General features: G+C 38.6%; 1 long non-coding RNA gene and 1 pseudogene across 2 annotated transcripts in view; both read right to left on the reverse strand.

The window, feature by feature from the left end:
- LOC139436305 (uncharacterized) overlaps window positions 1–27,296 on the reverse strand; it is a 43,409-nt gene that overhangs the window by 7,891 nt on the left and 8,222 nt on the right. Inside the window, exons 2-3 of one of the 2 annotated variants that reach the window (XR_011645529.1) lie at window positions 25,054–25,137; window positions 7,664–7,827 (exon numbers count right to left, since the gene is read on the reverse strand). This is a non-coding gene — a long non-coding RNA (uncharacterized lncRNA). Of the gene's footprint in view, window positions 1–7,663; window positions 7,828–25,053; window positions 25,138–27,296 lie in introns of those variants that run through there. The other variant, XR_011645528.1, reaches the window with a different exon arrangement.
- LOC101426158 (heterogeneous nuclear ribonucleoproteins C1/C2 pseudogene) lies at window positions 13,202–24,272 on the reverse strand (annotated as a pseudogene).

A 27,296-nucleotide genomic window follows, 5' to 3' on the forward strand; every position in this document is an offset into this window, starting at 1 on the left:
GAGTCTGTTGAACTTCTGGTTTTAAGATGGTAAACTGCATCACAGCATTTCTCTCTCCTTCCCATACCCAAATGGACAAAGAAATGCAAAACAAATGGGAAAATATACCAGTGTTAGAAGTCAGAAGATCACCACTCCAATGCAAAAGAACCCCAGGAGAAAGGCAGGGAGTGAGCCCGATGGGAGGACCAAGAACAGTCAGAAACAAGAGGAGGCCAAGTGAAGGAGTCAAGGGGAAAGTTGTTCTAGTGTTCTAGCAGAGCTGTAACCTTGCAATCTCCCACCACCCTCAAGCTCTACTGCAGGGACCATTTGCTAAGCAGAGGTGATGCTTTGCTTCAAACAGCAGGCACGCAGGCTCAGGCAAAGAGCAAGAGCGTGGACTAGAAGAGGAACTTTTCTCAGCTCTGGGCCACTGCCTCTAACAAACAAGCAAAACCTTCCAATCGGACACTCTTTCTCCACAGCAGTGCCTTTCTCCTAACTCCTGTGGATAACCTGAGCTCAAGAGGAGGCAGCACCCCTGCAAGAGGGTGACTGGCGCAACCAGCAGGCACAAACAGGTCCTGGGAAAGTCCCTCGGACACCAGAACAGAATGATGACGGCCAAGGGGTTTGCGCCTGAGCTTTCTTCACTTAGCACAGCCAACAGGCTAAACCAAGGAGGATCCCCCAGCCATCTCTGCCTTGTTCATGGGAGGAGACACAAGCCCTGCCAGGATGCTTCCAGTCCACGCACCCTGAAAGTAATCCTTTTAAGCCTGTCTCAGCCCATTTAAGATAGCAACACATGAAGAGAACTAGAGCTATCCATTTCCCATCTGCAGGACATGATCCCAACCCACAGGACTGCTAAAGAAGCCGACACCTGCTACCAACGACAAATCTAGAATCCCACTTATAACTGCATAAGGAAAAGTCAAGAAGCTTATCAGAAGACTCAGTCTAAAAGACATTCATAGGAACCAGGTCAAATAATTAATGCAGAAAGACACAAAAGAAAATTAATTATAATTAGTATCTTCAGTGAAATATGGAGAAGTATTGTACACATAAAACTAAAGTAGGCTACTAGTAGAGTAGCAGTAATAAGAGAATTCTAGGGACTCAAAAGCGTAATAGTCCAAATTGGGAGGGAGTAGGAGAGAGGTAACTAAATATCAACCGACGCAGTGAAGAACACAACAAACACAGTTTTTTAAAAAATTGAACATCCATTTCCAGTAATGTTTATGCAGTGTATGTTATGAAGAGCCCAATAGATGCTGCAGAAAATTGTTACCACAACTGCTGAGCTCATGGGAAATAAAAGAAATCTTAAAGGACCTTCCCACATTCCATCTCCACCCCCACACTCCCTACCTCTCCATCCTCACAACAATCAGGTAAAGTGAAACTTGAATTGAGTAAGCAGTATGCACAATGAGATGCAGGAGGGCAAATGCTCAATGCCCACATCCTCACTGTGCCAGCTAGAAGGCGGAGGCTGATCCTGACATTCATCCTTTAAGAGTTGACCCTAGAAAGGTGTCAAGAAGATAAACACTAGCTCTCAGAAAAGCAAATGCAGAGCCAACATGCAATAAAAGAAAACCCTTCTTTTAGGCCCTGGGTTTCCCACAAATTAAGTGCAACAAAACGGGTCCTACTCAAGGATCACCAAAAACTCCTAAGGAAACAATCGCCACAGATAAGTGAGACTCTTATCCGAATAAATTCAGCATTGAACTTTCATGGCCAAAATATAAACTACGGATGAAATGCTTAAAGAAATTAAAAACTGTTATCACAAAATATGCCAGAAGAGTTTGTCAAAAATAACCAGAAAGACTGAAAGGAATAAAAAAAACTTTTAGGAAAAGTAATTGTTGATTTCAAAATCAATGCACGGTTTAAACATTAAGCATGGCTAGAAAGAAAGCCATAAAAATAAAGAAACTATAGGGCCAAATGACAGATGAGAAATTTTAAAGGGAATTACGAGATAATCGACCCCAGGTATTGGTTCTTTTGAGGGATAAAGAGACCCACGGGTTCTATGGTCATGGCAGATGGGGTTCACTGCCATGGCAGATGGCCCTTCTTTGGAGCTGGTGTTTCTACATGATGGAATTGGACTCGGAGGGGACCTCTTCCCACAAGACTTGCATGCTACTTTATTGGAATTGTAGTTGGTGCTGGGGTTTAAGATATATTTAGGGGATTTGAATCTCTGGGCTGATAATAAGACACCCAGGCCCAGAGCCTCAACAGACTTCAGCTCCTACACTTTGATTTATTGGACTTACCCCACTCAGCTAACATGGAGTTGAAGAAGGTCAACCACCACACCAAGGAGCCTAGAGTGTCTACAACTGAAAGCAGGAGGAGTGCATCCAGTATCCATGTGGAATCTAAGCCCCCACTTGATATAGATGTGCAATGGACACAACCAATCCAATGTCCACAGAGAAAATGTGGAATGGGTGTGGGAAGGGTAGCCATGGTGGCTGCTGGGTTTGGGGAATGGGAGGAAGAGATGAGATGTGGAGGGGTTTTCGGGACGTGGATTTGTCCTGGGTGGGGCTTCACGGACAATTACAGGACATTGTAGATCCCCCCAGGGCCCACTGGATGGAACGTGGGAGAGTGTGGGCTATGATGTGGACCATTGACTACGGGGTGCAGTGATGTTCAGAGATGTACTTACTGGGTGCAATGGATGTCTCACGATGATGGGAGAGAGTGTTGCTGTGGAGGGAGTGGGGGGTGGGGGCGGTGGGGTTGATTGGGACCTCGTATTTTTTTAATGTAATTTGTAAAAATAAATAATTTTAATTTTTAAAAAAAGCTTAAAAAAAAAAAGATAATCGAAGGATAGAAAGAGTACTTTGAAATCCTAGTAGGGTACAAGAAAGAGAAAAGGTTGTAACCATGGAAGCAGAATATGAACATTGTACGTAACAAGTCTAATTTGGAGGATAAAAAGGAGAAAGAACTAAAATGCTGGACATCAGCATGGAAATTGGAAGAGGGTGCTGATCAGAGTAAAAAGGCATTTCTGTCAATTTTGAAAAGGCTTTTTTTAACCTATGTGCACTACTGATAAGCAATGGAGGAAAGAGTTAAGATAGAGAAGACTTAAATAACAAATGATTAGTTGCTCACTCATAGACCCCTACACTCTTCTCAGGTACATGTATAGCATTTATAAACATTTACCACAATCTGGTATACAACAGTGTCAACAAATGCAAAAGAATCCAAATCTCAGCCACCACCATCTCTGACTAAAATGCAGTTAACTTAGTAAATCACAAAAAGATAAACATTTCCATGTTAATAAATATAAAGCACACACATAATAAAATAATTAGAACCAAATGTGTTAAATAATACATATGAAACTAGTGGGAATCAGTGAAAGTTGTGCAATAAGGAAAACTTTGAGCCTTAAATGTTCATACTGAAAAGAAAGGTTTTAAATCAAAAACATCAAACCTGGAAAGAAAATGAGAATGAATCAAGAATGAACCCAAAGAATGGAGAAAGAAGATGATAAAGACAACAGCAGAAATTAAATAAATAGGAGAATAGATTTAAACAGCCAAACTTAGCAAATCTCGGATGAGGTTGATCCAGAATAGAAAAAAAAAATAAACATTTGGAGTAAATAAGAGAAAATAGAGATTGAAGGAGAGATTAAGTGGTGATAAAGGATACCTGATCCAGGGATTAACAAACTCTTTCTTAAAGCCTGCCAGAGAGTGAAGGTTTTGGCTTGTGGCCTTCCCTGTCACAGCCATTCAGCATCACCTGGTAGCACTAAGGCAACTACAGACAGAAAGGATAGCTATCTTGCAGTAAAACTGGCTTACAAAATAAGTCAGGCAGCCTGCTGACTCCTTAATGCCAATAAATTTGAAAACTCAGATGATACACATTACTAGAAAAACATAAGTAACCTAAACTCATTCCAGAGGAAACAGAAAATCTAAATGGACAAGTAATCATCAAAGACATTGACTAAGTTAAAAATCTTCCCACAAAGAAACATCATGCTAGATGAACTTTTCCAAATTTTCAAAGAACAGAATATTTTCATCCTACACAAACTCTTCCAGAGAATAGAAATGAGAATTCCTCCCATTCTTTCTATGAAACTTGTGTAACTTTGACATGAAAGTTAGAAAAAATTACAAAGATGTTCTATGAGCAAACATATACACATGGATTAGCCAAAGGACTCCAGCAACATATTTAAAAAAGAAGATAGGGAAGCGGATGTGGCTCAAGCAGTTGGGCGCCCACCTACTACATGAGAGGTCCTGGGTTCGGTTTCCAGTGCCTCCTAAAGAAGACAAGCAAGACAATAAGCTGACATGAGAGGCTGGCATGGTGAGCTGATACAAGATGATACAACAAGGAAACACAATAAGGAATACAATACAACAAGCAGCAAGTGGATGTGGCTCAAGTGATTGGGCACCTCCCTCCCACATGGGAGGTCCCGGGTTCAGTTCCTGGTGCCTCCTAAAAAAGAAGACAAGCAGACACAGAGAGCACACAACAAACAGACACAGAGGGCAGACAGCAAGTATAAACAACATGGGGGGCGCAAATAAATAATAAATAAATCTTCTTTAAAAAAAGAAGACAGATGTGTCAGCACAGCACTGTCCAGCAGAACTCTCTGTGATATTGGAAATGTTCTAAATGTTCTATTAATTTGTGCTGTCCAGTATGAAAGCCACTAGCCATCCAAATCAGCACTTGAAATGAAGCTGGTACGACTGAAGAGTTGCGTTTTTATTTTAATTTTAATTAATTTAAATTTAAAATGCTACATGTGGCTAATGATTATTATCCTGGACAGTGTAACTATTATGACTATATTGGGTTTATCCTAATAATACAACATTGGTTTTATTACCAGAAAATCTGTCAGTATCATTTACTACACCAATAGGCTGGAGGAAGAAAAGTATGAAAACAGATGCAGAAAAACATTTGATTACAATACCAGAAAAAAAATAGAAAATATGCTGGCCTGATAATGGTTATCTACCAATCCAAAGGCAAACATAATTTTTAGTAGAGAAACATATTAGCATTCCTTCTAAAACCATGAACAATCACAGTTCCTCTATCACTACCATCTCTTAACATTTACCAGAAGATCCTAGCCAGTTCATTATATCAATCCAATGGTATAAGAATCGAAAAGAAACCTTTAGCCTCATTTGCAGCAGGTGATACTACTATTTATATAGACAGCCCAAAGAGCAAATAATTTGGAACCCCAACCCCAACAGAGAAGACCCCCCGGAGGGAGGCAGGGAGTGAGCCCGATGGAGGACCCAGAACCAGTCAGAAACAGAGGAGGCCAAGTGAAGGAAACAAGGAGACTAATGGAAGAGAGTCAAGTCCAGAAACAGACCCCACAAACATGCAAGCGTGATGACAGAGCTGGTTTTGCAGATCAGTGCAGAACTGCAATCACTAATAAATGAGGCTGAGAAAACTGATTATATGTATGGGAAAAATGGATTTTGATCCCTATGCTACCACTGAAAAAAAAAGCACCCCCTGTGCGCTGAAGAAATGAAAGACAATGCTTTAAAACAAAAGAAACTATTTTTAACTACCAAATCTGGAGGGAAGAGTTCTTAAACCAAACTAAATACATACATATATATTTACATATATAAATAAATACGTAAGCCTCAAATGAAATGATCGACAAACTTGACTACATTAAAACTAGAACATCTGTTTTTTACAGGACACCAAAAAAAGAGAAAAACCAAACTTCAATGAGAAAAGGTATTTGCAACTCACAAAACTGATTTTTTTAAAAATTTAGGCAGAGCAGGTATACCTCAGCAGTTGAGTACCTGCTTCACATGTAAGAGGTCCTAGGTTCAATCTCCAGTACCTTGAAAAAAATAAAAATAAAAACAAAATGTAAGCTGGTTTACAAAATGTAAGCCCTCTGTGTCTGTTCGTTGTGTGCTCTCTGTGTCTGCTTGTCTTCTTTTTTAGAAGGCACCGGGAACTGAACCTGGGACCTCCCATGTGGGAGGGAGGTGCCCAATCATATATATATATATATATATATATATATATTTTTTTTTTTTTTTTTTAAAGTTAACCACCTAGGAGATAGAAAGTGGATTGAGAAGGGGGAGCTGATACTTAATGCATGTAGAATTTTTAGTAAGGTTAATTGTAAACATGTGGAAATAGAGTTGATGGTAACACATTATAGTGAGTATAACTAACACTGCTGATTAGTGTTGTCTGAAAGCAGTTGTCTAGGGATGTAAGTGTCAATTGAAAGGAAGTTAGAGGATAATCTAGGGCTGAATAACACAGTAATTTCAGTGGTGCATGAGGACTGGGTTAATAGCACAAATACAAAAATGTTCCTCTATCACAAGGTATTAAGAATATGGTGATACATGGGAAAAGTACAACTAATGTAACTTACAGACTACAGTTCACAGTAATATTGTAATATTTTGCAGCAATGGCAAAGGTACTCTATCAGTGCTAAGGGTCAACAACAGGCGTGTAAGGGAGTATGGGATTTTTCTTTTTGTTGTAATGAAAACATTCTAAAATTGACTGAGGTGATGACAGCACAACTCTGTGATGAAACAGAGCCACTGAATGTACACTTTGGATGGATCGTATAAAGCGTGGGACTATGTAACAGGAAATCCTGTACTGGAAGGAGGACTGTAGTTAACAGGACAAACATGAGAATGTTCTCTCCTAAACTGTAACAGATATACACTACTAATACATGGTGATGATAATAGGATGGTTTGTGGGAAAAATACACCAAACTTACTATATGGACTACAGTTAGCAGTAATACTTTAACAGTATTGTTTCATTATTTGTAACAAATGTTCCACAACAATGCAAGGTGTTGTTGGTGAGATGATGGGAATCCTGTATGGTAAACTTAATTGTTTGGTAAAATAACAACTTCTCTATTAAAAAAAAGAAATAGTAACTGGAATATATAAACAACAGCTATATTCAATAAAAAAGAGAAAGAATCCAATAGGAAAAAAAAAAATAGCACTACCTGGTGCATCACACAAAAAGAAACATAGTCAATAAACCTTTATTATGTTGTTCAGACTCTCATTCCTAATCACGAAAATACAAACTAAGACCACAATCAGAAAGAATTTTACACTCACTGGACTGGCAAAAATTGAAACAGGTAGTAATGTCATTTTTTAAGCCAGTTGTCAGGAAGTGAAATGGAATTGCCATGGTTGGTTCAGATCAGCCGTATTCAACTCAGGGTTCAGAAGAAACCAGCCTCCTCTGAAGCACATGGTTCCTGAATACATGACAAATATGAGTTCTCTTTGCAAAAGCTATAAATAAGCAGTCAACAATGATGACACATTTGGCCTCCTCCTTTCCAATACTTAATGTCTTATTTATTTATCACAAATTCTTATGTTGCCAAGACATAAAACAACATGACTCTGGCATGTGGCTGACCCTCCACAGCTGTTACACTCCTCTCTGGGAATGTAGTTAAGGAGGTACTAAGGCCTAGGTCTACCAGCAGGAACTAACTGGTCAAAATGGCCAGGATAATTTCATCCCCATTCCAGTAAATAATGGTTGAGGATAAAACTGATTGGTATACCGCAATTTCCCTAGACAGAGGTGCGGATTCAGAGGTCATCCGACCACAGCCCAGGAACCTGTTTCAGATGAGACAAGTAATATGCACATGATTTCAGTCTTGCTAGTGTGCACGCACTCTCTTGTACACAGTTCTCTCTGCAAAGACTCTCAGCACCAGGAAATCTATGAAGGAATGAATTCTATTATTAGGTAAAAGAAGAAAAAGCATAGAATCATCTACATTAAATTTAACTGCTTACAATACCTGACATCTAAATTTCTTAGAGGAAATCAGAAAGTAAAGGAAAACTCTAATTAAACAATACTTTTCAAAAGGAAATAATAAATAGGCAAATATTAAGCATATTTACAAAACATTAAAGCATTTCCACTTAGGCAAGTGCAAGATAAAGGTGCCCATGATATCCATTACGGTCTCTAAGTCCAACTACCTGCAACAACAACAAAAAAAAAATGTTTAATTGCCTAGGGTAACTAAATAATCCCAAAGCAAAGAAAGCTTCAACATGGGTTCATCAAGGCTTTGGATCCATTTTCTCTAATTCCTTCTCCATATGAGACCAACGGAGATCTGGGATACCTTTTTGTATTTACATGCAGAGATGTTTATAATTGCAAAATATTGGAAATTACCTAGAAAAGTATTTTTTTGTTTAAGTATATAAAACTAAAGTTGATTAGGCACTTTATATGTGCTGACCCAGATCAAAGTCCAAAAAACATCATTAAATTGAAAAAGCAAAACCATATGTAGAGTATAATCCCATGTGTGTTTCTAAAGCATAAAAAATTCAAAAATTGAGGAAAGGATAGGAAAAGTAATTACCATTTCTAGCTAAGTATCTTGACGTTATTTTTAGAAGCCAAAATATAAGTATATTTCACAGTATCAAGGAAATCTTTAGCTTTAAGCAAGTACATTATAAAAATACATTAGTACTTTGAAACATAAGTCTACCTATAGATTGGTAAATTATTTTATTTACCAAAATTAATGAAAATATAAAATTAATACTCATGTTATCCAACCCCTGAGCAATCCTGAGATACAAGGTGATGTTCACACTTACAGGTTAAAAGAGGCAACATGTTCCCAGCCCACAAAGTCATGACCCTTGTAAAGAGATAAAGGCCATGCTCTCCTTCATTACACCACGATGAACAGAAAAGTTCAATAAATGTCTCTAAAGCATATGGGCTATCTCATCATACACCTTATAAAATGACATAAAGAACCAAAAATTTCAGGAAAAGCGCAATGTAATGAAGTGCACTCAGTACCAGCAGCAGGTAGCTCCTCATAATTATTCACTACACAGGCATTATGTACTAAATTAGGGTAGCCAACTTCACCTCTGTATACCAGGCATCATCCTACTCACCTTATCAAAATTCTCACTCCCACAAATCTCAGTTCAGCTTTGAACAACGTAATTATGTGATTAACTCACAGGTGGATTGGGGGAAAAGTACACCAAATGAAAGACATGGGCTATGGTTAGTAGCAATACTTTGACTATGCTCTCTCATAGTTTGTAATAAATGTTTCACAACAATGCAAGGTGGTGGTGGTGGGGAGATGTACGGGAGCTTTGAATGATGTTATACAGGTTTGTTTTGTAAGTTTACAACTTTTACTACACATTTATTGTTTATGTATGTTCATGTATGAATAATATACTGTATAGATTATTATTTTTAAAAATCACCTGAATGAATAAATGAAAATAACATACAGTAATTTAATAATAAAAGTACCAGGAGCACCTCTGCTTATTCTACTACATGCAAAACTATGGCTGAATCACAAAAACCAAAATGAGTAAAACACAAACAACTACATAAAGCATGAGCCTATTTACATAAAGTTTAAAAATAGGCAAAACTAACAAAATGGTGTTAAAAGTCAGAATAACGGTTGCCATTTGGGGGTGTAGTAACTGGACAGGGCAAAAGGAAGGTTTCTGGGGTGTTGGTAATGTGTGTTTTGATCTGGAAGCTCAGTACATGGGTGTGTTTAGTTTGTGAAAATTCATATACAACAATAACAAGTTAATGAAAGAGAGGAAACTCATTAAACCAACTCAATTTCTACTGGAGAACTTAATGATAATAATAATCACAAAGAAACACAAGACCTCTAACAGAATTCATAGCGGGAGCAATGAGTCACAAGAGCAGCTATAATGGATAGAACCTGCTATTTAGAGCCAAAAGTCAAAACATTTTAACTTCAGCCATTTATTGTGACCTTAGACAACTCCCTTAGCTATTTTCAATCTTTTCACTCCTGTAAAATAAACTCGGTAATACATAACATCTACTTTGTCCCCTGCACTGGACTAATCAACCATTAAATATTTGAGAGGCAGGTAAGTATTAAAATCCAACATGAGGGAAACGGACTTGGCCCAGTGGTTAGGGCGTCCGTCTACCACATGGGAGGTCCGCGGTTCAAACCCCGGGCCTCCTTGACCCATATGGAGCTGGCCCACGCACAGTGCTGACGTGCGCAAGGAGTGCCGTGCCACACAGGGGTGTCCCCCGTGTAGGGGAACCCCACGCGCAAGGAGTTCGCCCCGTAAGGAGAGCCGCCCAGCGCGAAAGAAAGTGTAGCCTGCCCAAAAATGGTGCCGCACACACGGAGAGCTGACACAACAAGATGACACAACAAAAAGAAACAGATTCCCAGTGCTGCTGATAAGGATAGAAGCAGTCACAGAAGAACACACAGTGAATGGACACAGAGAGCAGACAACTGGGGGGGTGGGGGAGGGAGAGGGGAGAAAATAATTAATTAATTAAATCTTTAAAAAAAATAAAGTGCTGGAGAGGATGTGGAAAAATAGGAACACTCCTTTACTGTTGGTGGGACTGTAAAATGGTACAGCTTCTGTGGAAGACAGTTTGGTGGTTCCTCAGGAAGCTAAATATGGAACTACCATATGATCCAACAATTCTTCAACTAGGAATATATCCAGAAGAACTGAAAACTGACTCAGACAGACATTTGTATACCAATGTTCATAGGGGCATTATTCACAATTGCCAAAGATGGAAACAACTCAAGTGCCTATCAACTGATGAATGGACAAACAAAATGTGGTATATACATACAATGGAATACTATGCTGCTGTAAGAAGAAATGAAATTGGGGCACATGTGATAACATGGTTGAACTTTAAAGACATTATGTTAAGTGAAATAAGTCAGACACAAAAGGACATATTGCCTGGTCTCACTAATGCGAACTAAATACAAAGAAAAATGCATGGAGTTAAAACCTATAATATAGGGTATTTGAAGATAAAAGGAGGGCTGAAAAGGGGAACTGATGTTTAATGTATGTAGATTTTATTCACTTGACTGTAAAAGTGTGGAAATGGATAGAGTTGATGGCAACACATCATAGTAAGTAGAACTAATACAACTGGTTTATAAATAGGACTGTGGCCAAAAGGGGGTAATCTAGGGAAGTAAATGTCAATTGAAAGAAAGCTGGAGAATAATCTACTGACTGAATAACAGTGAACCCGGAGTTAGATGAGCATTGTTGGTATTAGTACAAATGCAAGAGTGTTCTATAAACTAGAACAAATGTATGTCACTATTGCAAGGTAGTAAGAACGTGGAATAGCATGGGAAAAATACAGTTAATAAAACCTACGGAGGGAAGCGGACTTGGCCCAGTGATTAGGGCATCCATCTACCACATGGGAGGTCCGCAGTTCAAACCCCGGGCCTCCTTGACCTGTGTGGAGCTGGCCCACTCGCAGTGCTGACGCATGCAAGGAGTGCCATGCCACGCAGGGGTGTCCCCTGCGTAGGGGAGCCCCATGCGCAAGGAGTGCACCCTGTAGGGAGAGCCGCCCAGCATGAAGGAAAGTACAGCCTGCCCAGGAATGGCACCGCAGCACAAGGAGAGCTGACACAACAAGATGATGCAACAAAAAGAAACACAGATTCCCTTGCCGCTGACAACAACAGAAGCAGACAAAGAAGATGCAGCAAATAGAAACAGAGAACAGACAACTGGGGCAGGGGGGAGAAGGGAAGAGAAATAAATAAATCTTTAAAAACAAACAAACTATGGACTGTAGTAATCAGCAATACTGTAATATTCTTGCATTAATGCCAAAGATGTTCTAAGAAAGTATGGAAGAGGTGTGCCAAGTGTACACTATAGACCATAGCTAGCGGTAATAGTCTCAAGATATTATCTCATAATTTGTAACAAATGTTTCACAACAATGTAGTGTGTTGGTGGAGGGGTGTTATATGGGAATTTCATAAATGTGCATGATTGTTTTATAAGTTCACAACTTTAATAAAAATATATTTTAAAAAATCAATTGTGGAAAGCAGATGTGACTCAAGTGATTGGGCTCCCATCTACCACATGGGAAGCCCTGAGTTTGATTCCCAGGGCCTCCTGGTGAAGGCAAGCTGGCCTGCGCTGCAGAGAGTTGGTGGCCTGCGTGCCATGGAGAGCTGGTGCAGAAAGATGACGCAACACAAAGAGCAGATGCAGAGGAGAGACAGTGAGAGACGCAGCAGACCAGGGAGATGAGGTGGCTGAAGCAATTGAATGCCTCTCTCCCACACCAAGGGTCCCAGGATCAGTTCCCAGTGCCTCCTAAAGAGAAAGATGAGAAGAGAAAAGACAATCAGACTCGGAAGAACACCAGTAAATGGAGAGAGCAGACAGTGAGTGCAAAACAATAGGGAAGGGGAGGGAGATCAATTGGCTGTGAATGAGAGAATGTTTTATTTTTATTTTTATTTTGTTCAAGATATTTTTTCATTAAGGCTTCCTCTTTGACTAATGGATAATCTATTTTTTAAACCATACATCCTTTTTATTGTTAAGTCATAAAAGAGGTATCAAAATTAAAAGCAAAAATTACAGGATAAGATAACATTACTAGGAGCATCAAAGGAAGTGAAAATGGAACTAGGCACAGGGCAATATGAATTAATGAACTTGGGAAGGACAAAGATGGGGAGAACAGTGAGCATGTGCTGAAGATAAGAGGAGAGGATCTGGTGAAAAATTTGATTTTAGACAAGCATCTAGGTAAAGAAATAATGGGATAATATTTCTAAAACCCAGTATGTGATTAAGAGTCATCCTCCCTGTAGCAGTCTGACATGGTTATGAATTCCAAAAATAGATACTGGAGTATGTTTGTAATCTGGTCTATACCTGGGTGTGATTAAGTTATAATTAGGGCTTTGATTGGGCTGCGTCATTAGGACATTGAGTTCCAACGATAAAAGGCATGGCAAAGGAAAGAGTTGAGGGTTTTTTTGATGTTGGAGTTTGATGGCGAAGCCTTAAGCTGGAGCCCTGGGAAGTAAGCTCACAGAGGAAAGAGAAGCCAGCCCCAGGAAGAAGCAAGCCCTGGGAAGAGAGGAACCTTGAATCCAGAGAGAAGCAAGACCCTGGAAGGGAGGAACCCAAGAATCCTGAACTTTCATAGCCATCAGCAGCCATCTTGCTCCAATACGTGGAAATAGACTTTGGTGAGGGAAGTAACTTATGCTTTATGGCCTGGTATCTGTAAACCACTACCCCAAATAAATACCCTTTATAAAAACCAACCCATTTCTGATATTTTGCATCAGCACCCCTTTGGCTGACTAGAACACTCCCCATTGGCACTGTCTCTGTCTTCCTCTCTTTCCTCTGCTCTTTTTCATCATCCTTGATCAACTCCAGCTGGTCATCCCCCCATCTTCATTATCATTATCATCATCATCCAGTAGATCCCCCTCCTCAGCAGAGTCATCGGCACCCCCCCCCCCCCCAGACTCCATCTACACATTAGTCTCATCTTTCTTCAGGGAGTGGCTGCTCTGCTCCTCTTCTGACTTATCATTCTTCATCTCTACTCCTTGTTTGTTCTGTTCATTTGCAACTTTTTCCAAGTTTTCCAGGAGCGAATTCACTTTTTGTTTTATCTGTAAGTCATTCTTAATGGCCTGAAGTTCATCTCCTTTCAGTTTTCCTGATTTAGAAGATTCCCGCTGTCCACTCTTCGAATTGAAGCCACTCTTGCCCCTCTGTGAGGTGTTTCCTGATACACGCCGGCATTTTGAGGTACTGCAACACCAGCGATGGGAGGAGGAGGAGAATAGGTGCTGGGTAGCTGCGCAGCCTGTCATCATAATCCTGCTAAAAGTCATAGTCCAAGACAAAGGAAGAGCTGAGGAGAGGACCCACACTTCTCTGCTGCAGATCGTTTCACACCTGCTTTTCCTTGGGTCACTTGTGGCTCTGCAGCCAGATTATATCTAAAACCTGGCCGGCAATCATTCTGCCATCTTCACCTGCTCCAGCGGCATGGGCGTCTCTCTCGTTAACATACTGAACAAAGGCAAAGCCCTTATGAACAGTGCAACCCACAATTTTGCCATACTTCAAGATTGCCTCTAGGTCAGACCTCTTTACCACAAGAGTACTGAGATTCCCAGTGAATACACGGGAGTTCACAAGCAAGGATCTGTCCTGCTGGTAACATTGCTGGCCCTGGTGTTTGATGATGAGCTTCGTCACAAAGTGGAAAACTGCAGCTGAAGATCAAGAGAATCTCACTCAAGCAACGTTCCACTAAGATATATTTCAAGTGAGTTGAAACCAGGAGGGGTTAGGGAGAGATTTGAATCTGAATCTTCTACTCCCAGGTTCCACTCAAAGAAGCCGACTGCTCAGTCTTCGTCTGTTCACAAAATGGCCTTATGGATAACTTAAAGGTGTGTTTTAAAATTTACAGATATTTGGGGATTTTTCTGATATCTTTCTATTATTGATTTCTAGTTTAATTCTATTAGCATCTGAAAGCACACATTGTATTATTTCTATTCTTTTCTGTATGTAGAGGTGTTTTTTTTTCCTGGCCTAGAATATGGTTTATTTGGTGAATGTTCCATGTACCTTCGGAAAGAATGTCTATTCGGATGTTGTCCTACAGATGCCAATTAGGTCTAGTTGCTTGATAGAGTTTTTCATGTTGCATGTATCCTTACAGACTCTCTGTCTACTTGTTCTATTAATTTCTGAAAGACAAGTGTTGAAACTTCCAACTATAATTGTGCTATTTCTTTTTCAGTTCTATTGTTTTGCCTAATGTATTTTGAAACTGTCAAAAGGAGAATACATATTTAGGATTGTATATCTCGGCAACTTGTCTCCTTAATCATTATGTAATACCTCTATCCTGATAATATTCCTTCTTCAATGTCTTATTTGATACTAACATAGCCACTCCATCTTTCTTTTGTTTAAACTTTGCATGATGTCTTTTTCCATCATTTACTTTTAACTTATGTCTTTATATTTAAAGTGGGTTTCTTGTAGATAATGCAGAATTGGGATCTTTTCTGGTCAATCTAACAATCTCTGTCTTTTATCTTGTGTGATTAGACCATTCACATTAAGGTGATTATTTATATGGCTGGAATAAAATCTACTAACTTGCAAGTGATTTTCTGTTTGTTTCCTCTTTTTTTTTTTTTAATGCTCCCATTTAATCTCCTGCATTGGCTTATTATTTATGCTTCTTTTAAACTTGTTTTCATAGTTGCCATGGGGTTTACAGTTTACATTTTTGTTGTTGTTGTTGAAGTCGTTTACTGAAGTATAATTTACACAATTTAAATGTACAAACTGCTGAGTTTTAACAAATGAATAGAATTATGTAACCACTACAACTATGATATAGAACACTTCAATCATCCCTTTGCCTCACAACCCTTGTTTCCTGGCAACAATTTATCTGCTTTATATCATTGTAATTTTGTTCTCTTTAGTATTTCATATAATGGAATTATTCAGTATGTAGTCTTCTACCTCTGGGTTCTTTCACTTAATATAATGCTTTTGAGATTTATCTACATTGTTATGTGCATCAGTAGTTCATTTTTTTTATCACTAAATGGTATTTCATTGTACGAATATAATAATTTATTCATTCTTTAGTTGATAGACAGTTGGGTTGTTTTTTTGGCAATTATGAATAAATCTGCTATGAACATTTAAATGTAAGTCTTTGTGTGGGCAAATGTTTTCATTCCTCGTGAATAAATACCTATTTGTGAGATTACTGGGTTGGATGTATAACTTTATGAGAAAATGCCAAAAAACATGTTCTAAAGTGGTTATTCCGCTTTGCATTCAGTCAGCATGAATGAACATTCTAGTTGCTCCATCCACATCCTCACCAGCAATTAATAGTGTCAATAATAGCCATTTTAATGCATGTACAGTAGTATCTGACTGTGGTTTTAATTTGCATCTCCCTAATGAATAATTTGTTGACATTATTTCATGGACTTATTTACCATTTGTATACTTCTTTGATGAAGGGTCTGTTCAAATTTTTTGCCCATTGAAAAAAATCAGGAAGCAGATGTGCTCAAACAGTTGGGCACCTGCCTTCCACACAGGAGGTCCCAGGTTCAGTTACCTGTGCTTCCTAAAGAAGACAAGCAAGACAGCGAGCTGACACAATGAGCTGATGCAATGAGCTGACACAATGCAATGACTCAATGAGAGACACAGCAAGCAGGGAGCGTATGTGGCTCAAGCGATTGGGTGCCTCCCTTCCACATGGGAGGTCCTTAGTTCAGTTCCCCGTGCCTCTGAAAAAGAAGACAAGCAGACACAGAGAGCACACAATGAACAGACACAGAGAGCAGACACCAATGGCAAACAATGAGTGGGGAAGAAATAAATAAATCTTTTTAAAAATCAGGTTTTCTTATTATTGAGTTGTAAGCATTCAATATATAGCTATATATTCTGGATACAAGCCCTTCATCAGATCTTTTTAGCTATTTATGATACATTCTAGGTCTGTGGGTCGTCTTTTTTTAACATTTTTAATGTAAATAAAGTTGATGTAGAAGCTGGGAAGCATCAGTCCAATTTATAATTTTCTTTGCATTTATTTGTTTGTTTAATTTTTTATTTTTAAGCACTAGGATTGAAGCCAGGACTGCATATGTGAGGAACAGGCACTCAACCCCTGAGCTATTACACCTATTCCCCATTTTCTTTGCTTTTATGATTCATGCTTTTGTGTCCTACTTAAGAATTCTTGTCCCAGTAGTTCTCAGCTGGGGGCTATTTATTCCCCAGGAGACATTTTTCAATAGAGATATTTTTATTGTTACGATCTGGGGGAGTTACTGGAGTCTAGTGGGCAGAGGCCAGGGATGTGACTAAATATCCTACAATACAGAGAACAGTCCCCTACAACGAAGATTTTCCCCTGTGTTTTTCTCCAGAAGTTTTGGAGTGTTAGCTCTTACTTTTAGGTCTATGGTTGATTTTGGAGATAATTATTGTATCTGGTTTGATAAAAGGATCAAGGCTTTGTTTTGTTTTGTTTTTGCATTTAAATATCCAATCAATACTGACTATCATTTCCCCATTAAATTTCCTTGGCAACTTCGTTGAAAATTGACCATATACAGGAAGGTCTATTTCTGCTATTTCTGGGTTCTCCATTATATCCCATCTCTGCTGATTTTGCTGCCTGTGTTCTCTTATCATTTAGGGTTCACTGGGACTTGATCCTGAGAGACTCCTGATGTGGAGAGAGGTTCCCTGTCAATTGTACCACCTCAGTTCCTGGTTTCTGCTGTGCTTCACCTTGACTTTTATAAAGGGTTTTTACTTGGGGTAGAAGCTTACAGTCACAAAGCCATGAAGTGTAAGTTTCTTCCTTCACCAAGGTCTGCTGCCACCAAGGTCCGGGACTCAGCAGCTCTGGTCTCGCCACAAGGTCAGCTGTAGACTACCAGGCTCTCTCTCTTCCTGGGGCCTCTGCTGTGACAATGGAGCTGTCTCTATTCCTCCGTGTTCTTCTCCTGTGTGTTTACTTCTCAGGACTCCAGCATCAAAACTCAACTCTCTCCTCTGCAGTGCTGTTTTCTCTGTGAATCCCCGCCCACCAAGGGGGCCCAAATCAAAGCCTTAATCATAATTTAATCAAGTAAAAGTGAATGCTCTGCATTTAATATAATCTAATATGACCAGAGGAACTGACCAGTTTATAAACACAATCCAATATCTATTTCTGGAATTTATAAACAATACCAAACTGCCACACCACCCAATTATTAACACCCTGTTTTAGTATTACATATTTGTTATATTTCATGAGAGAACATTCTCATATTTGTTCTGTTAACCACAGTTCATCTTCCACCACAGGATTCCCTGTTATACCAGCTCATGCTTTGGTGTAAGGGTTTAAGAAACTACCGGCTACCACAAGATTTTGAAGATGCTTCCCTATAATACATTTTCTTCTAGGAATTTTATGGTTCTAGCTTTTACATTTAGGTCCTTGATCCATTTTGAGTTAATTTTTGTGTAACTTGAGAGATAGGAGTCCTCTTTCTTTCTTTTGGATATAGATATCCAGTACTCCCAGAACCATTTATTGAATAGACTGTTCTGACCAGCTGGGTGGACTTGACAGCCTTGTAAAAAAAAAAAAAGACTATTTCTTAGTTCTCGATTCAGTTCCATTGCCAGTACCATGCTGTTTTTACTACTGTAGCTAAGCAATATGATTTAAAGTCAGAAAGTCCCTTGTGCACACCTGAGCATAGTCCCAGAGACAGATAAAGTAGATACAACCCCAGGTATTGATTCTTCTGAGGGCTACAGAGACCCACAGGTTCTATGGTCATGGCAGATGGAGTTCAGTGCCATCTCAGTTGGCCCTACTTTGGAGTTTGTGTTTCTGTGTGATGGAGCTGGACTTAGATGTGATCTTTATCCACAGGCCTCTCCTGTTACTTTTACCAGAACTGTAGTTGGTGCTGGGGTTTAATGTATACCCAGGGGACCTGAATCTCTGGACTAAACCATGTGATAGCCAGGCCCTGAGCCTCAACAGACTTGCAACTCCTACACTCTGGTTTATTGGACTTACCCCACTCAGCTAACATGGAGGTGAAGAAGGTCAACCACCACAGGGAGCCAAGAGTGCGTACAACTGAAAGCAGCAGAATTGCATCCAGCATCCATGTGGAATCTAAGCCCCCTCTTGATATAGATGTGGAGTGGACACAACCACTCCAAGGTCCACAGGATGGAGGAATAGAGAATGGATTAGAGTGGACTTACTGATTTTCTATTCATGAACTATTGTGATTAGTAATCGAAGAAAATGTAGCAATGGTGTGGAGAAAGTAGCCATTGTGGCTGCTGGGTGTAGAGAGTGGGAGGAAGAGATGTGATGTGGGGGCATTTTCGGGACTTGGAGTTGTCCTGGGGGGTGCTGCAGGGACAGTTACCGGACATTGTATGTCCTCCCATGGCCCACTGGGTGGACTGTGGGAGAGTGTGGGTATGATGTGGACCACTGACCATGAGGTGCAGCGGTGTTCAGAGATGTATTCACCAAATGCAATGAATGTCTCATGATGATTGAGGAGGTTGTTGTTATGGGGGGAGGAGTGGGGTGAGGGGGGTGGGGGGTATATGGGGACCTCATATTTTTTTAATATTACATTAGAAAAATAAAGACAAAAAAAAAAGTCAGAAAGTGAAAGTTCTCCAACTTCATTCTTCTTTTATAAAACATTTTTGGCTCTTTGGGGCCCCCTTACCCTTCCAAATAAATCTGGTAATTGGCTTTTCCATTTTTGAAAAAAAAAAAAAAAAGCTGTTGGTATTTTTATTGGGATTGCATTGAATCTGTAAATCAGTTTGGGTAGAACTGACATGTTAATGATATTTAATCCTACAATTCATGCACACAGAATGTCCTTCCATTTATTTAGGTCTTTTTTGGATTCTTTTAGCAATGTTTTATAGTTTTCCGAATACTAGTCCTTTATGTCCTTGGTTAGGTTTATTCCTAAATATTTGAGTCTTTTAGTCACTATTATAAATGGAATGTTTTTTTCTGATTTCCACCTCAGATTGCTCATCAGTAGTGTATAGAAATGCTACAGTATACATTTTTAAGTAATCTTTGTTCACCCTCAAGTAATAATATAGCAGTTCACAGTAGTATAAGGACCTTACAATGGTATATTCCCAATTCTTCCTTGCCATCCTTTGTGCTGTTGTTGTAATAGCTTTATCTTTTTATTTTTTTATTAGAGGACTTATAGGTTTACAGTAAAATCACACACAAAATACAGAGTCCCCATATACTACCCTGTTATTTATACCTTGCATTAGTGTGGTACACTTGCTGCAACTGATGAAAGAACAGTTTTATAAGTGTACTATTAACTATAGTCCATGGTTTAACTTAGGGTTCACTGTGTTGTACAGTTTTATGGATATTTTTTATTCTAGTAATATATATATAACCTACATTTCCTCCTTTTAACCACATTCAACTATTTTATTTCAGCGCTGTTAATTATGTTCACAACATTGTGCTACCATCAACACCATACATTATCAAAACTTTTCCACCACCCCTGAGGTAGTTTGAGGCTTTTGTGGACTCCAGAAAATTATGTTCTTAAATTAATCCATTCCTGTGGATGTCAGCCTATTATAGGTGGGATCTTTTGATTAAATTATTATTTCATTTACGGGCCTTTGATTAGATTATCTCAGGAGGGCATGATCCAAGGTGAATCAATCCTCTTACTGGGGTCATTTATAAATGGAAGAAACATTCAGAAGCACAGAGACAAAATATCAGGGAGCAGAGAGAATGCCATGAGAACAGAAGCTGAAATGAACAGAACCTGGGAGAAGAGAGCCAGAAGCTGGAGCAATGAGACCCAGGGAAGAAAGGAAATGCTGCCTTGTGCCGGTGTTTGGGGAGAAGGCATCACGTGATGATGCCTTGATTTGGACACTTTCATGGCTTCAGAACTGTAACCTTGCAACCTAATAAATCCCCATTGTGAAAGCCAACCCATTTCTGATATATTGCCTGACAGGCAGCCTTTAGCAAACCAAAACAATCCCAAATGGAAACTCTGTACAGTTTCAGCATTAACTCCCCATTCCCCACCCCCACCCCAGCCCCTGGTAACCTATATATTCTGGTTTCTAACTCTACGAATTTGCTTATTCTAGTTATTTCATTTCAGTGAGATCATAAAATATTTGTCATTTCGCATCTGACATTTTACTCAACTTGATGTCTTCAAGGTTCATCCATGCTGTAGCATGTATCAGAACTTCATTCCTTTTTTAGGGCTTAGAAACATTCCATTTTGCATATATACCACAACTTGTTTAACCATTCATCTGTTGATTGACACTTGAGTGGCTTCCATCTTTTGGATCTTGCCACTATGAACATCAGTGGGCAAATATCTGTTTGAGCCCCTGCTTTCAATTCTTTTGGGTATATACCTAAGAAGTGGGATTGCTGGGTCATATGGCAATTCTATATTTAACTTTCTAAGAAACAGCCAAACTGTCTTCCACAGCAGCTACGCCATTTTACATTCCGACAAACAATGAATGAGTGTTCCTATTTCTCCACATCCTCTCAAACACTTAAAATTTTCTGTTTTTTTTTTTTAATAGTAGCCATTCTAATGGGTATGAAATGGTATCTCATTGTGGTTTAGATTAGCATTTCCCCAATGGCTATGATGTCCAGCATCTTTTCATGTGCGTTTTGGCTATTTTTATCTCTTCTTTGGACAAATGTCTACTTAAGTCTTTTGCCTATTGTTGAGTTAAAGAATTTCTTTATATTATCTGGATATTAAACCCCAATTGGATATATGGTTTCCTAATATTTTCTCCCATTGTAAAGGTTGTACTTTACTTTCATGATAAAGTCTTTTGATGTACTAAAGTTTCTAATTTTGATGAGGGCTCATTAATCTTTTTTTTCTTCTTTTATTGCTTGTGCTTTGGGTCTAAAGTCTAAGAAACCATTGCCTAACACAATCTTCTGAAGATGCTTTCCTATGTTTTTATCTAGGAGTTTTATAGTTCTGACTCTTATATTTAGGCCTTTGATCCATTTGATTTTTGCATATGGTATGGGTCAGAGGCAAAAGGCAGATTATTATAGCAATCACAATGTCTAGAGGATTAGCCTTTGTGCTGGTTTCCCTTGCTCCCAAGCCCCACGGCAGCTACGGAGATGGGTACAGATGGATGATTGCACATGTGCTGGGTTGCATTACAGGGGAGGAACCCTGAGCTTAGAAAACCCAGAACTTTTACAGTGGGACATAAATATCTCTGCTCTTGGCTCTAGGGAGAGCTATTGCTTTTCCTATTCTGGACATAATCATGCCTTCCCTTTGTTTCAGAGGGAGATACTAACACTGTATCTTCCAAAGTTTTAAGCCAGAGTTTATCATCCTTGGCACTATAGACATTTGTGATTGCATGATTCTTTTGGGGGGGGGGAGGGGGGAGGGAGGAGGGAGGGGCTAGCCTGTGCATTGTAGGATGGTTAGCAGTATCCCTGACTTCTACCTGCTGGATGCCAATAGCACTCCCTCTTCCAGTTGTGACCATCAAAGATGTCTGCAGACATCGCCACATGTACTGCGATGGGCAAAATCACCCCCAGTTGAGAACCATTGTGGTAAGCAAACCTATTTTCATTCGAGAAGAAATTATTATATTGCTATACAAACATCCTTGAAAAATGGTTCAGAAACAAAGGGCAATCACTGCCTCACTTCTCAAGATGTGCAGAAATGCAAGTGATCTCTGGAGAATAGTCTCCCAACATTAGTTTCTGCCATTGCATTGCAGTTAGAGGAATAAATACTCTGTATTTCAGTTATCTCTGATTTGTTGAGACTTGCTAGATTTGCTTCTTGACTTGTCTATGGTTACTTTTCATAAGTGTCTTATGTGTACTTTAAAACCTTGTGTTTTCTCTAATTATTAGGTCCAGAGTTTGGTATGTCAATTAGGTAAATGTTGTGACTTTTTTGTTATTTATAAATCTTGTTATAACTGTAACAATTTTTTGTCTGGTTGATCTATTAATTACTGAGAGAGGTGTGTAAAGCCTCTTACTATGTTAGTGGATTTATCCATTTTCCCTTGTAGTTCTGTTAATTTTTGTTTTACTTATTTTGAGGCTATATTACTTCTTTTCACTTTTTAATTTTTTTATTTTTAAAGAAGCTTTAGATTTCATAAGTGTTACATAAAAAACATAGGGGATTCCCATATACCCCATCCCAACCCCTCCTACACTTTCTTCCATTAACAACATTTTTCATTACTGTGGTACATTTGTTACAATTGATGAACAAATATTGAAGGATTGCTACTAACCGTGGACTAGAGTTTACATTACAGTTTACACTTTACACCCCACAATTTTATAGGTTTTGACAAAATGTATTATAGCCTGTATCCATCATTGCAGTGTCATGAAGGACAATTCCAATGTTCCAAAAATGCCCCATGTTACACCTATTCTCCCCTCTCCCTCCCATCAGAACCTCTGGTGACCACTGCCTTTAAATCAATGATACAAGTTCTTCCATTGCTAGAATAATAATGTCTACTCTAGTCCATAGTTGGATTCCCCTCTTACATTTGTTCATTCCTCACTCTTGAGGATTTGGGGGTGGTGATGCCTGCTCTAATTCTGGTTGAGAAGGGGCTTAGATTCCATGGGGTAGATGGATGGAACTTTTTGCTTGCCATTGTAGATACTCTATTTTTTGGGATGGGTGTTGTCCATCATCATCCTTTTGTTAGTTTTCCTGGGTGAGACCAGTGAATTGGAGAGTAGGTGTTGCAACTCTGCTGAGATTGAGACCTCAACTGGCCTATAAATAGACCAAAAATATATGTCTCTGTGACATATATTTCATGAGTATAGTGCTAAGAATAGGTTCAAATAAAAGGGGCATTGGGGGACATATATTCCAAGGCCCACTGACAGAGTGATAAATTCCTGAGATTGTCTGCCATGCCTGTAGTGTCTAGATGTCTCTAGAGCTCTGAGGATCCCTGCTATTTGAGACACTATTTACTGTGACAATGACATCCTGCTGAGATTTACATAAGTGTAACCTTTGGAATGAACTTCTGACACACTTTCAAATCTCTTAGCCATAAAAACTCATTTGTATTTAATATTTCCTCCTTTTGGTCAAGATCTTCCCAAATGCATCACTAGATGGAAGTTGGTAATAATGTGTTGGTGCCAGGAAGGCTCATCCCTGGGACTCATGTCCCACACAGGGGGTGGGGGTGGAGGGATGTAGTGCATTTATATGCTGTATTTGACTTAGAGAGAGGCCACATTTGAGTAACAAGGAGGCTTTCAGGAGGTAACTCTTAGGCAATATATAATACTAGGCTAAGTTTCAATTTCACAAGAAAAGGTTCATAAGTACAACCATCAACATCAAGGGCCTGGCATAATGGTCTGTCCTCCTTCACTGGGCACTGCCCATGTACTCAGGGGATTCTTGCCCCTCTATCAGAGAATGTAGCAGGACTTCCCAGGAAGGGAATCCAATATTCTTTCAGTTATTATGTGGATCTCCACCATGTAGACAAAGCCCCATGACCACTTGAACATATCCATATGCATTAGAGGCATGCACCAAATGCACCCCTCTCCACACATCCCATCACCAACACCCTGTACCAGTAATCCATCCCTGCCACAGTTGTAGCCCTTCTGTGATCCAAAACCTCCCAAAAACAAAGCCAAAAATAAATAAATAAAAATAAGAAAATAAAATAATAAAAATAAAATACAAAAATAAAAATAAGAAAATAAAATTTTATTGTATTTTTCATCACCGTAAGATCTGTTATCTTTCATGTACAGTGACGATTTCTTCCATATGGTCCCCCAGTGTCTTATTTTTTTACTTTTTCTTCAAAGAAGCTTTAGGTTTTGAGGCTATATTATTAGGTACATCCCCCAACATGAGAGTTAGGACACTGACAGTAGTTTACACCTGGATGTTTATGAGTTCCTCCCCCATTACAGATTCCTCACATCTGAGGTAACCACTATCCTGTCCTTTTTTCATTTTTTCTTTAGATTAAAAAAACTCCATATTTTCTACATTTGTTAGTTTGTGAGTTTTACATACAATTTATATTCTTTAAGTGTTTTCCTTCTAATATTAATACACATAACTTAAGAAAATCTCACATTTATCCCTAAATATACTCGCTTAATAATACAAATGGTCTTATAATGCTTTAACGTCAATCACCCCTCCCATGTTATGTACCTTCTTTTTTAAAAGCAATTTTATTGAACATATTCACACAAAATACAATCCATCTAAAGTTTTAACTTTTTTAAACAAACAAAATCTTACATACTTTTAATCTAGTATTTCAGTTTTATCTGATTCACTTAGGTAAACATTATTAATATATTATTGTTTTACACAATCAGTATACATTTTTATTTACCCACTTGTTTTGCTGGTGTTTCCTTTTTGCATCTATTCCTTCCATCTGTGATCCTTTTCCTTCATCCACTGAGAGATAACACACTGAGCTATAAAGCAATAAAGCAATAAAAGCATTAGAATTGGGGCACATAGATTCATGTAGTAAACTGTGTCCCAAGTTGGAACTGTCAGCCAAGGATTTTAGAAGGAAAAAGAGGAAGGAGAAAAAGAAGTTGATTAGGACAAGGGTCTTGGAAACAGGTCTTATTTTTCAGAAAGGAAATGGTTTTGTTAGCTGCTTAGTTTTGCTTATAACAGGTTCCAGATTTCATGTGTGGTGTAAGGGCCTTTCTTTACGCATAGCTCTCCAATTCCATTTTAAGTCTCCAAGCCTAAATTACTCCATTTTTGTTTTATTTCCTTTCACATTTCCCTCTTTTGATCAAGATCCTTCACTGAAAGATGACTGATCAACATTTGGTATTGATCCCTTGGCTCTAGGAAGGCTCATCCCTGTAAGGAAAGGGTTACTTTTAATTTTCACATAAAGGTGAAGCTGGACCAAGAATTTGAAAAGTGGCGCCAAAGGGAGGGCAGGGCCAAGGTGAGGGTGGGCCCAAAGCGAGGGTGGGGCCAATGGTGAGAAGCCGGGCCAAATCTGAAAAGCCACGCCAGGAGTGAAAGCAGCCGGATCCCACCAGAATGTAGGGAAGGGGAGTGGCGATTCAGAGCGGGAACCAACCTGAAAGTTAATTAGACCTCTTGGATAGGCTGTAACCCCTGAAGTACCCAATCATTGGGAACAGGAGAGGGACCTGCATGCTAGGCTTAGGTTATAAATGTCATTGTTTCTTGCTGCTTGGCACACAGGCCATTTTATCCAGGTCATGTGCCATTCCTGCAAGATCGTTAATAAAATTCTTTTCTTCTCCACAACTGGGTGAGTTTTTGTTCTCTTGCAATTCCTACAAGTTATGTCCTACCTAGTGGAAAAGCTTTGCAGAGTTTGGCTTGGAGAAAGGTCACAGTTGAGCAACTAGAGAGTTGGCAGGCAAGAAGACTCTAAAGCACTAGTGAGTTTTATGAAGTTGTAGAGAGCTTAAAGGAAAAGAAAAGGGGATTTTTGTATTTAAAAAATAAAACATTAAAGCATCAGCAATATTTTAAACAAAATCCATAATCAGTTTTCATAAATTCATTCAGTCCTAAAGTCCTAAGTAATTAATTTTTGTTCTGCTAGAGCTAGTGTTAATAATTTTATGAGTCCATTAGTTTCACACTAGATTTCTGGAAATTCTGAGTCAGCTTTAATGTTTTCTTAAACTATGTTATTACAAGATGGTATTCCAAAGTTCTTGGTATAGTCCTTTCGATAGGTCTTTGAGACAGTACTTTTCTGTTGAAGATGAAGCATTCTGGTTTACAGCTGATTTTATGTGTTTTCAGGAAAGCATCAGAATAAAACAAACATGTATTTGAGGATTACGAAAGACTTAAAACACAAAAAACAAAGAATGGCTAGGCTTAACTTATTACTGATTTATAAAAGTGAAAGATTTAATGAGAGTTCATTATAAAATAATGTAAGTAAGATTTGGTTGTGTGGCATGTAATATTTTAAGAACTGAAATTATGCTTGGTAACATTATACTGTTGTCTAATCTGAGGCAGATTAGTATTATGGAGAGTGAGGACACTGACTAATCTTCAGGAATTTTATATTTCTCTAGTATATTAATAACACTTTATTTACATAAATTTAACCAATAGGTTAGAAAAATCCCTTTAAATTTGATGATATTTTTATGTAATTTGTAACATATCAAATCTATTTTTAGCACCTTTTTTGGGTCACAAAGTGAAAGAGCAGATTTTTTGTAACAATTCCGGGGCCCTGTGGAAAATCTCAAAGACAGTTTGAAATAAAAAACAATTTAGCATTTGACTTGAGAAGGTAAAATGCCAAAACTTCTCAAGAGGTTAGAGTACTTGGTTAATAGAATTATACATAACTGTGAAATAATATTTGGCTTTTAAAAAAATTAAAGTAACAGAAAAGATTTTAAGTATGTACAGGAGATAACATGATGATTAAAAAAAAATACCCTATTTTTGTTCAGTTTTGTTTTGTTTTTAACCATTAAGCAAATGATAAAGTTAATAAAATATAAGAAGTTATTTTGAAAAATATATTCTCTGCTTTTTACGTTGACTATTTAGGGAAAAAAACCCTTTATAATGTCTTACTAGGACCCAATAGATAATT

This window comes from Dasypus novemcinctus, chromosome 13, assembly GCF_030445035.2.
Source record: "Dasypus novemcinctus isolate mDasNov1 chromosome 13, mDasNov1.1.hap2, whole genome shotgun sequence".
Classification (NCBI taxonomy): domain Eukaryota; kingdom Metazoa; phylum Chordata; class Mammalia; order Cingulata; family Dasypodidae; genus Dasypus; species Dasypus novemcinctus.